Source organism: Cherax quadricarinatus, chromosome 4 (assembly GCF_038502225.1).
Source record: "Cherax quadricarinatus isolate ZL_2023a chromosome 4, ASM3850222v1, whole genome shotgun sequence".
Lineage (NCBI taxonomy): Eukaryota > Metazoa > Arthropoda > Malacostraca > Decapoda > Parastacidae > Cherax > Cherax quadricarinatus.
Genome location: NC_091295.1, coordinates 12,001,534 through 12,014,033, shown reverse-complemented (window position 1 = coordinate 12,014,033; position 12,500 = coordinate 12,001,534). Strand labels below are relative to the sequence as shown.

The 12,500-nt window shown below is 54.0% G+C and overlaps 1 protein-coding gene across 1 annotated transcript in view; it reads left to right on the top strand.

The window, feature by feature from the left end:
* Positions 1 to 12,500, top strand: part of LOC128702038 (rhodopsin, GQ-coupled-like) — a 604,475-nt gene that overhangs the window by 415,224 nt on the left and 176,751 nt on the right. The gene's annotated exons all lie outside the window — the stretch shown is intronic.

The following is a 12,500-nucleotide window of genomic DNA, read 5'->3' as shown; positions in this document are numbered from 1 at the left end:
TGTCGAAAGCAGTTTTACAGTCCTAAAAGATGCAGTCTGCCTATCCCTATCTCCTGCTTTACTTCCGTTACCTTGTCGTGGAACTCCAGTAGGTTTGTGATGCAGGATTTTCCTTCCTTGAAGCCGTGCTGGTTGTCATGTATGAACCCGTTCCTTTCTAGGTGCTCCATCACTCTTCTGATAATCTTCTCCATAACTTTACATACTATACATGTCAGCAACACTGGTCTGTAATTTAGTGCAACCTATTTGTCTCCTTTCTTAAAAATCCGGACTATGTTTGCTGTCTGCCGCACCTCAGGTAGTTATTGAAGAGTGTTGTTAGTAGCACACACCTTGCATCTGCTCCCTCTCTCAGGACCCAACATGGGACATTATCTGGGCCCACCGCCTTCGAGGTATCTAGTTTCCCTAGGAGTTTTTTCACTTCTTCTGTCGTGTGCAGTGTGTCCAGCACTTGCTGGTGTACCCTACCACCTCAGTTTGCTGGAAGCCTTTCTGTCTCCACTGTGAATACCCCCGCTGAATCGTGAGCTGAGCTTCTCACATACTTCCTTGTCGTTCCCTGCGAACTCCCTTCCTTCCTTCCTCAACCTGATTACCTGGTCCTTGACTGTTGTTTTCCTCCTGATGTGGCTGTATAACAACTTTGGGTCAGATTTGGCTTTTGATGCTGTTATTCTCGTATTAACGCTCGCCTTTTCTCCTTATTCATGCATATTTATTTCTGGCTCAGCTTCCCGTTTTCCTGGGTCCTTTGCCTTCTGCACCTTTTCCAGGCTCTAACACACTTGGATTTGGTCTCTCCACACCTGGTAAACCATGGGTTCACTCTGGTCTTCTCGTTGTTTCTGTTGCTCCTTGCCACGAATTTCTCCCCTGCCCACCTGCATTTTGTGATCACGTGTTCCATCATGGTCATCATGTGTGTGTGTGTGTGTGTGTTTGGATGTATGTACATTTGTGTGGGGAATATGAGTATGTGTACATATATATTTTTGTGTAAGTAGTTGTGTATTTATATATAAATATATGTATGAAATATAAGTGTATATGAATGTGTGTGAGAGTGCATATGCACCTATGTATGTTACGAGCAAATACCTCAGCAGAGGAAAAACAAGAGTATTTAGGCCAGGATCTCTTATAGTGCGCCTAGAGTCTTGTGAACTGTGGGGTGAACACATTACACACACCTGACGGGAATACCGTAGTAGGAAGATAAGCTTCTGTTTCTCTGTGCTTACAGTTTGTGTCTTATCTCAGCTCATTTTAAATCTTAATTCTGAGAGGTGTTATAGAACGTTATACCACCTTTCTCTCTATCTCCATGACTTAATGTACGGCGATCAGTCCTAAGGAACGGTACGTTTTGTACGATTTACAGAATGTATTTGATGCCGATAATAAAAGTTCGTTTGCTTTGCGACGTTCACTGTCGTCAAGCGTCATCTCTGTGCTGACTCAGCTAGCCCAAGTGGAGTCTGACTGATAAAGTTGTCTTGCTGGAAGAGACTTCCAGCAAGTCATCCTATCCAGCTCCGTGGGTGAACCTCTGCACCACCACCCCCTACCCCCCTGCATTATAAAATATACTAGCATTCATCTCTCTCGCTTTCTCTCTCTTTTTCACTTTCTCTTTTTTCTCTCATTTCTTTTCTCTCTTCTATTTCCTTATCTTTACTCCCCTCTCTCAAAGTTAACCTTACATGGAACTCGTCAAATCTCTATCCTCATCCTAACTCCCAGTTCCCACCCTTTCATCTACTGCTGCTCTTCCTTTCCTCTCCCTCCTAGCTTCGTCTTGCCCAATCTCAATTGTCTCTTTCCTTTCACTTTTAGCTTCCTCTTTCCCCTCTCCCATCGTTCTCTCTCCTCCCAGCTTTCCGTTTCCCCTCTCCCGCCTTCTGGACATCGTTCATATGAGTGTTAAATCTGAGGGGACTGACCAACGCTGAGCTCTTCTCAGCAATTATTGACAAGGGGAGGGAAAGAGGGGATATTAAACTGAAGCTACTGGCATGTAACCTACATTACCCAGTGTATTTTCTCTCGCGTCCGGAGGCTATTTTTTTTTTAAATGGAATACAAACTACGTGTCTTACCTGGAGTTTACCTGGAGTGAGTTCCTGGGGTCAACGCCCCCGCGGCCCGGTCTGTGACCAGGCCTCCTTAGGTCAGTGTCCCAGGATGCGACCCACACCAGTCGACTAACACCCAGGTACCCATTTTACTGATGGGGAACATAGACAACAGGTGGAAAGAAACACGTCCAATGTTTCTACTCTGGCTGGGAATCGAACCCAGGCCCTCGCCGTGTGAAGCGAAAGCGTTAACCACCAGGCCACCAGATCCCTAGTGTTTTAAATTCCATAATTTCACGGTCTTAGGAACTAGATACTCTAAGCAGTAACAGCCTGGTTGATCAGGCCCTGATCCACCGGGAGGCCTGGTCGTGGACCAGTCCGCGGGTACGTTAATCCCCGGAATACCCTCTAGGTAGATTCCAGGTAAGCTTCAAGAAACTAGCGCTCTAAGACTGGGGAAACTAGCGCTCTAAGCCTCGGGAAACTAAGTGTTCTAAGCCTCTGTAAAACACGGGTTTCCAAGTGGATTGAAAACATACCAGAGAGGAAGTACACTTGTGTGACACACCTGTGAAACACCTGTCACTGGTGCCGAGGATATTATACCTGTGTAGTAACGCTATTCTTTTAGGAGTCATTCAGCGCAATGAGTGGTGGAGACTCGACCCTCCGGCCTGCATAATCACTTTTCGATACTTAACACCCATTTGTCCCCAACCAGAAAGCAGCTTACCTGGCAGTACCACACATTGTAATATTTACACAAAGCCAGAAAGTTGAAGGTGTCTGCAGCCAGGCTCCTGCACTACATTTGATAAGATTGAGAGAGATGCTGTCCTCCATAGATAACTTGAGATAACAAGATGATGCTCGGTACTTCTTTGTGTTTATCTGCCACGACATCGGCTGTAATATCTGTAACTACTCTATCCTTCAGCCCAGCTGTAGCGCCGCTGGCTCATCCCATACCTGCTGCCAGGACTCACTGCCTCACTCACCACCAGCTGCCAGGACTCACTGCCTCACTCACCACCAGCTGCCAGGACTCACTGCCTCACTCACCACCAGCTGCCAGGACTCACTGCCTCACTCACCACCAGCTGCCAGGACTCACTGCCTCACTCACCACCAGCTGCCAGGACTCACTGCCTCACTCACCACCAGCTGCCAGGACTCACTGCCTCACTCATCACCAGCTGCCAGGACTCACTGCCTCACTCACCACCAGCTGCCAGGACTCACTGCCTCACTTATCACCAGCTGCCAGGACTCACTGCCTTACCCATCACAAGGCTGCCAGGACTCACTACCTCACCCATCACCAGGACTCACTGCCTCACTCATCACCAGCTGCCAGGACTCACTGCCTTACCCATCACAAGGCTGCCAGGACTCACTACCTCACCTATCACCAGGACTCACTGCCTCACTCATCACCAGCTGCCAGGACTCACTGCCTCACCCATCACAAGGCTGCCAGGACTCACTACCTCACCCATCACCAGGACTCGCTGCCTCACTCATCACCAGCTGTCAGGACTCACTGCCTTACCCATCACAAGGCTGCCAGGACTCACTACCTCACCCATCACCAGGACTCACTGCCTCACTCATCACCAGCTGTCAGGACTCACTGCCTTACCCATCACAAGGCTGCCAGGACTCACTACCTCACCCATCACCAGGACTCACTGCCTCACTCATCACCAGCTGCCAGGACTCACTGCCTCACCCATCACAAGGTTGCCAGGACTCACTGCCTCACCCATCACAAGGCTGCCAGGACTCACTACCTCACCCATCACCAGGACTCACTGCCTCACTCATCACTAGCTGCCAGGACTCACTGCCTTACCCATCACAAGGCTGCCAGGACTCACTGCCTCACTCATCACCAGCTGCCAGGACTCACTGCCTCACCCATCACTAGCTGCCAGGACTCACTACCTCACCCATCACCAGGACTCACTGCCTCACTCATCACCAGCTGCCAGGACTCACTGCCTTACCCATCACCAGCTGCCAGGAATCACTACCTCACCCATCACCAGCACTCACTGCCTCACTCACCACCAGCTGCCAGGACTCACTGCCTCACTCACCATCAGCTGCCAGGACTCACTGCCTCACTCACCACCAGCTGCCAGGACTCACTGCCTCACTTATCACCAGCTGCCAGGACTCACTGCCTTACCCATCACAAGGCTGCCAGGACTCACTGCTTCACCCATCACCAGGACTCACTACCTCACCCATCACAAGGCTGCCAGGACTCACTACCTCACCCATCACCAGGACTCATTACCTCACCCATCACAAGGCTGCCAGGACTCACTACCTCACCCATCACCAGGACTCACTGCCTCACTCATCACCAGCTGTCAGGACTCACTGCCTTACCCATCACAAGGCTGCCAGGACTCACTACCTCACCCATCACCAGGACTCACTGCCTCACTCATCACCAGCTGCCAGGACTCACTGCCTCACCCATCACAAGGCTGCCAGGACTCACTGCCTCACCCATCACAAGGCTGCCAGGACTCACTACCTCACCCATCACCAGGACTCACTGCCTCACTCATCACTAGCTGCCAGGACTCACTGCCTTACCCATCACAAGGCTGCCAGGACTCACTGCCTCACTCATCACCAGCTGCCAGGACTCACTGCCTCACCCATCACTAGCTGCCAGGACTCACTACCTCACCCATCACCAGGACTCACTGCCTCACTCATCACCAGCTGCCAGGACTCACTGCCTTACCCATCACCAGCTGCCAGGAATCACTACCTCACCCATCACCAGCACTCACTGCCTCACTCACCACCAGCTGCCAGGACTCACTGCCTCACTCACCATCAGCTGGCAGGACTCACTGCCTCACTCACCACCAGCTGCCAGGAGTCACTGCCTCACTTATCACCAGCTGCCAGGACTCACTGCCTTACCCATCACAAGGCTGCCAGGACTCACTACCTCACCCATCACCAGGACTCACTGCCTCACTCATCACCAGCTGCCAGGACTCACTGCCTCACCCATCACAAGGCTGCCAGGACTCACTACCTCACCCATCACCAGGACTCACTGCCTCACTCATCACCAGCTGTCAGGACTCACTGCCTTACCCATCACAAGGCTGCCAGGACTCACTACCTCACCCATCACCAGGACTCACTGCCTCACTCATCACCAGCTGCCAGGACTCACTGCCTCACCCATCACAAGGCTGCCAGGACTCACTGCCTCACCCATCACAAGGCTGCCAGGTCTCACTACCTCACCCATCACCAGGACTCACTGCCTCACTCATCACTAGCTGCCAGGACTCACTGCCTTACCCATCACAAGGCTGCCAGGACTCACTGCCTCACTCATCACCAGCTGCCAGGACTCACTGCCTCACCCATCACTAGCTGCCAGGACTCACTACCTCACCCATCACCAGGACTCACTGCCTCACTCATCACCAGCTGCCAGGACTCACTGCCTTACCCATCACCAGCTGCCAGGAATCACTACCTCACCCATCACCAGCACTCACTGCCTCACTCATCACCAGCTGCCAGGACTCACTACCTCACCCATCACCAGGACTCACTGCCTCACTCATCACCAGCTGTCAGGACTCACTGCCTTACCCATCACAAGGCTGCCAGGACTCACTACCTCACCCATCACCAGGACTCACTGCCTCACTCATCACCAGCTGCCAGGACTCACTGCCTCACCCATCACAAGGCTGCCAGGACTCACTGCCTCACCCATCACAAGGCTGCCAGGACTCACTACCTCACCCATCACCAGGACTCACTGCCTCACTCATCACCAGCTGCCAGGACTCACTGCCTCACCCATCACTAGCTGCCAGGACTCACTACCTCACCCATCACCAGGACTCACTGCCTCACTCATCACCAGCTGCCAGGACTCACTGCCTTACCCATCACCAGCTGCCAGGAATCACTACCTCACCCATCACCAGCACTCACTGCCTCAATCACCACCAGCTGCCAGGACTCACTGCCTCACTCACCATCAGCTGCCAGGACTCACTGCCTCACTCACCACCAGCTGCCAGGACTCACTGCCTCACTTATCACCAGCTGCCAGGACTCACTGCCTTACCCATCACAAGGCTGCCAGGACTCACTGCTTCACCCATCACCAGGACTCACTACCTCACCCATCACAAGGCTGCCAGGACTCACTACCTCACCCATCACCAGGACTCATTACCTCACCCATCACAAGGCTGCCAGGACTCACTACCTCACCCATCACCAGGACTCACTGCCTCACTCATCACCAGCTGTCAGGACTCACTGCCTTACCCATCACAAGGCTGCCAGGACTCACTACCTCACCCATCACCAGGACTCACTGCCTCACTCATCACCAGCTGCCAGGACTCACTGCCTCACCCATCACAAGGCTGCCAGGACTCACTGCCTCACCCATCACAAGGCTGCCAGGACTCACTACCTCACCCATCACCAGGACTCACTGCCTCACTCATCACTAGCTGCCAGGACTCACTGCCTTACCCATCACAAGGCTGCCAGGACTCACTGCCTCACTCATCACCAGCTGCCAGGACTCACTGCCTCACCCATCACTAGCTGCCAGGACTCACTACCTCACCCATCACCAGGACTCACTGCCTCACTCATCACCAGCTGCCAGGACTCACTGCCTTACCCATCACCAGCTGCCAGGAATCACTACCTCACCCATCACCAGCACTCACTGCCTCACTCACCACCAGCTGCCAGGACTCACTGCCTCACTCACCATCAGCTGCCAGGACTCACTGCCTCACTCACCACCAGCTGCCAGGACTCACTGCCTCACTTATCACCAGCTGCCAGGACTCACTGCCTTACCCATCACAAGGCTGCCAGGACTCACTACCTCACCCATCACCAGGACTCACTGCCTCACTCATCACCAGCTGCCAGGACTCACTGCCTCACCCATCACAAGGCTGCCAGGACTCACTACCTCACCCATCACCAGGACTCACTGCCTCACTCATCACCAGCTGTCAGGACTCACTGCCTTACCCATCACAAGGCTGCCAGGACTCACTACCTCACCCATCACCAGGACTCACTGCATCACTCATCACCAGCTGCCAGGACTCACTGCCTCACCCATCACAAGGCTGCCAGGACTCACTGCCTCACCCATCACAAGGCTGCCAGGTCTCACTACCTCACCCATCACCAGGACTCACTGCCTCACTCATCACTAGCTGCCAGGACTCACTGCCTTACCCATCACAAGGCTGCCAGGACTCACTGCCTCACTCATCACCAGCTGCCAGGACTCACTGCCTCACCCATCACTAGCTGCCAGGACTCACTACCTCACCCATCACCAGGACTCACTGCCTCACTCATCACCAGCTGCCAGGACTCACTGCCTTACCCATCACCAGCTGCCAGGAATCACTACCTCACCCATCACCAGCACTCACTGCCTCACTCATCACCAGCTGCCAGGACTCACTACCTCACCCATCACCAGGACTCACTGCCTCACTCATCACCAGCTGTCAGGACTCACTGCCTTACCCATCACAAGGCTGCCAGGACTCACTACCTCACCCATCACCAGGACTCACTGCCTCACTCATCACCAGCTGCCAGGACTCACTGCCTCACCCATCACAAGGCTGCCAGGACTCACTGCCTCACCCATCACAAGGCTGCCAGGACTCACTACCTCACCCATCACCAGGACTCACTGCCTAACTCATCACTAGCTGCCAGGACTCACTGCCTTACCCATCACAAGGCTGCCAGGACTCACTGCCTCACTCATCACCAGCTGCCAGGACTCACTGCCTCACCCATCACTAGCTGCCAGGACTCACTACCTCACCCATCACCAGGACTCACTGCCTCACTCATCACCAGCTGCCAGGACTCACTGCCTTACCCATCACCAGCTGCCAGGAATCACTACCTCACCCATCACCAGCACTCACTGCCTCACTCACCACCAGCTGCCAGGACTCACTGCCTCACTCATCACTAGCTGCCAGGACTCACTGCCTTACCCATCACAAGGCTGCCAGGACTCACTGCCTCACTCATCACCAGCTGCCAGGACTCACTGCCTCACCCATCACTAGCTGCCAGGACTCACTACCTCACCCATCACCAGGACTCACTGCCTCACTCATCACCAGCTGCCAGGACTCACTGCCTTACCCATCACCAGCTGCCAGGAATCACTACCTCACCCATCACCAGCACTCACTGCCTCACTCATCACCAGCTGCCAGGACTCACTACCTCACCCATCACCAGCTGCCAGGACTCACTGGCTCACCCATCACCAGCTGCCAGGACTCACTACCTCACCCATCACCAGCTGCCAGGACTCACTGGCTCACCCATCACCAGCTGCCAGGACTCACTGCCTTACCCATCACCAGCTGCCAGGAATCACTACCTCACCCATCACCAGGACTCACTGTCTCACTCATCACCAGCTGCCAGGACTCACTGCCTCACCCATCACTAGCTGTCAGGACTCACTACCTCACCCATCAACAGCTGCCAGGACTCACTGCCTCACCCATCACCAGCTGCCAGGACTCACTGTCTCACCCATTACCAGCTGCCAGGACTCACTGCCTCACTCATCACCAGCTGCCAGGACTCACTGCCTCACCCATCACCAGCTGCCAGGACTCACTACCTCACCCATCACCAGCTGCCAGGACTCACTACCTCACCCATCACCAGCTGCCAGGACTCACTACCTCACCCATCACCAGCTGCCAGGACTCACTGCCTCACTCATCACCAGCTGCCAGGACTCACTACCTCACCCATCACCAGCTGCCAGGACTCACTACCTCACCCATCACCAGCTGCCAGGACTCACTACCTCACCCATCACCAGCTGCCAGGACTCACTGCCTCACTCATCACCAGCTGCCAGGACTCACTACCTCACTTATCACCAGCTGCCAGGACTCACTGCCTCACTCATCACCAGCTGCCAGGACTCACTATCTCACCCATCACCAGCTGCCAGGACTCACTACCTCACCCATCACCAGCTGCCAGGACTCACTGCCTCACTCATCACCAGCTGCCAGGACTCACTACCTCACCCATCACCAGCTGCCAGGACTCACTACCTCACCCATCACCAGCTGCCAGGACTCACTACCTCACCCATCACCAGCTGCCAGGACTCACTGCCTCACCCATCACCAGCTGCCAGGACTCACTACCTCACCCATCACCAGCTGCCAGGACTCACTACCTCACCCATCACCAGCTGCCAGGACTCACTGCCTCACCCATCACCAGCTGCCAGGACTCACTACCTCACCCATCACCAGCTGCCAGGACTCACTGCCTCACCCATCACCAGCTGCCAGGACTCACTACCTCACCCATCACCAGCTGCCAGGACTCACTACCTCACCCATCACCAGCTGCCAGGACTCACTGCCTCACCCATCACCAGCTGCCAGGACTCACTACCTCACCCATCACCAGCTGGCAGGACTCACTACCTCACCCATCACCAGCTGCCAGGACTCACTGCCTCACCCATCACCAGCTGCCAGGACTCACTACCTCACCCATCACCAGCTGCCAGGACTCACTACCTCACCCATCACCAGCTGCCAGGACTCACTGCCTCACCCATCACCAGCTGCCAGGACTCACTACCTCACCCATCACCAGCTGCCAGGACTCACTACCTCACCCATCACCAGCTGCCAGGACTCACTACCTCACCCATCACCAGCTGCCAGGACTCACTACCTCACCCATCACCAGCTGCCAGGACTCACTACCTCACCCATCACCAGCTGCCAGGACTCACTACCTCACCCATCACCAGCTGCCAGGACTCACTGCCTCACCCATCACCAGCTGCCAGGACTCACTACCTCACCCATCACCAGCTGCCAGGACTCACTACCTCACCCATCACCAGCTGCCAGGACTCACTACCTCACCCATCACCAGCTGCCAGGACTCACTACCTCACCCATCACCAGCTGCCAGGACTCACTACCTCACCCATCACCAGCTGCCAGGACTCACTACCTCACCCATCACCAGCTGCCAGGACTCACTACCTCACCCATCACCAGCTGCCAGAACTCACTGCCTCACTCATCACCAGCTGCCAGGACTCACTACCTCACCCATCACCAGCTGCCAGGACTCACTACCTCACCCATCACCAGCTGCCAGGACTCACTACCTCACCCATCACCAGCTGCCAGGACTCACTGCCTCACTCATCACCAGCTGCCAGGACTCACTACCTCACTCATCACCAGCTGCCAGGACTCACTGCCTCACTCATCACCAGCTGCCAGGACTCACTACCTCACCCATCACCAGCTGCCAGGACTCACTACCTCACCCATCACCAGCTGCCAGGACTCACTGCCTCACTCATCACCAGCTGCCAGGACTCACTACCTCACCCATCACCAGCTGCCAGGACTCACTACCTCACCCATCACCAGCTGCCAGGACTCACTACCTCACCCATCACCAGCTGCCAGGACTCACTGCCTCACCCATCACCAGCTGCCAGGACTCACTACCTCACCCATCACCAGATGCCAGGACTCACTACCTCACCCATCACCAGCTGCCAGGACTCACTGCCTCACCCATCACCAGCTGCCAGGACTCACTACCTCACTCATCACCAGCTGCCAGGACTCACTGCCTCACCCATCACCAGCTGCCAGGACTCACTACCTCACCCATCACCAGCTGCCAGGACTCACTACCTCACCCATCACCAGCTGCCAGGACTCACTGCCTCACCCATCACCAGCTGCCAGGACTCACTACCTCACCCATCACCAGCTGCCAGGACTCACTACCTCACCCATCACCAGCTGCCAGGACTCACTGCCTCACCCATCACCAGCTGCCAGGACTCACTACCTCACCCATCACCAGCTGCCAGGACTCACTACCTCACCCATCACCAGCTGCCAGGACTCACTGCCTCACTCATCACCAGCTGCCAGGACTCACTACCTCACCCATCACCAGCTGCCAGGACTCACTACCTCACCCATCACCAGCTGCCAGGACTCACTACCTCACCCATCACCAGCTGCCAGGACTCACTGCCTCACCCATCACCAGCTGCCAGGACTCACTACCTCACCCATCACCAGCTGCCAGGACTCACTACCTCACCCATCACCAGCTGCCAGGACTCACTACCTCACCCATCACCAGCTGCCAGGACTCACTACCTCACCCATCACCAGCTGGGTGGTAGACACACACAATACTCACACACATAATTTACATGCTGAAAGTCAACCCCCTATATTACCATCATTTGTTGCATATAACCTCAAATCTACTAACTCTTGTGTTCTATATATTAAAAAATCACTTCCCCATCAACTTCTTGCACACAAGAAAACAGAGGGGCTACAATATCACGGTGTTAGGATTTATATTGGGAACTCTGCTCTCAACATATTTAACTTGTATGCTCCTGCTGATAAATTTAATTACTTGGAGCTCCCAACTTGTGCTCATTCTGAGCCTACTCTTATTATTGGCGATTACAATGCGAGACACAAAAGCATTGGAAACTCACAGTTTGGTAATCGTAATGGCAATCAACTGTTGTCACTCTTAAACAGTCATGATAATGTCCAAATTGTAGGTGACCTTGAACCCACACATATCTATGGAGACGTCCTTGATCTGTGCCTGGGCTTCAACATTACTTCTGCCAGCTGTGAGTCTTCCATTGTAACAGATATAGCGTCTGATCATTTCCCTAGGCTAACCTCTCTAGATATTGGTAATACTATCCTTCCTGGTGGGATATTCAAACGGAAACGTTTTAATGTTCCCACAGAGCAGTATTCAGAACTACTTAGAGCCGCCACTGCAACCTCTTGGTACTCTAAACCCAACAAACTTCCGTAATAATCATACCTCCTTCAAAAACCATACTTATTACAATGATTCTAAACTTCGTACACTGAAACGTACTGCTCGCAGACTAGGCCTAGCCTATAGAAAACATCGTACCCCTGGAATGCTGAGGCTCTTCCAAACTGCCCTTGCTGCTGCCAGAGAGCGTATGACAGAGCTGCGGCAAACCGACTGGGAAAAATTTGTCAACGGTCTTAATGCTCACACCCCACTTAGCCGGGCATGGAGGGACATAAATAGAATTAAGGGTAAGAGAACTGGGCAGATCGCGCACCCTCATACCTTGCATAGGGCGAATGAGTTAGTCAGTGCTTGGGCTGCTACATCTAGCTATGACAATCTTCCCAGTACCACACAGGCAAAATTAAATGATAAATATGATGCAAGGGAGAGACTTGTTTGCTTTATGCTCAGTAAGGCAGATGATTGCAA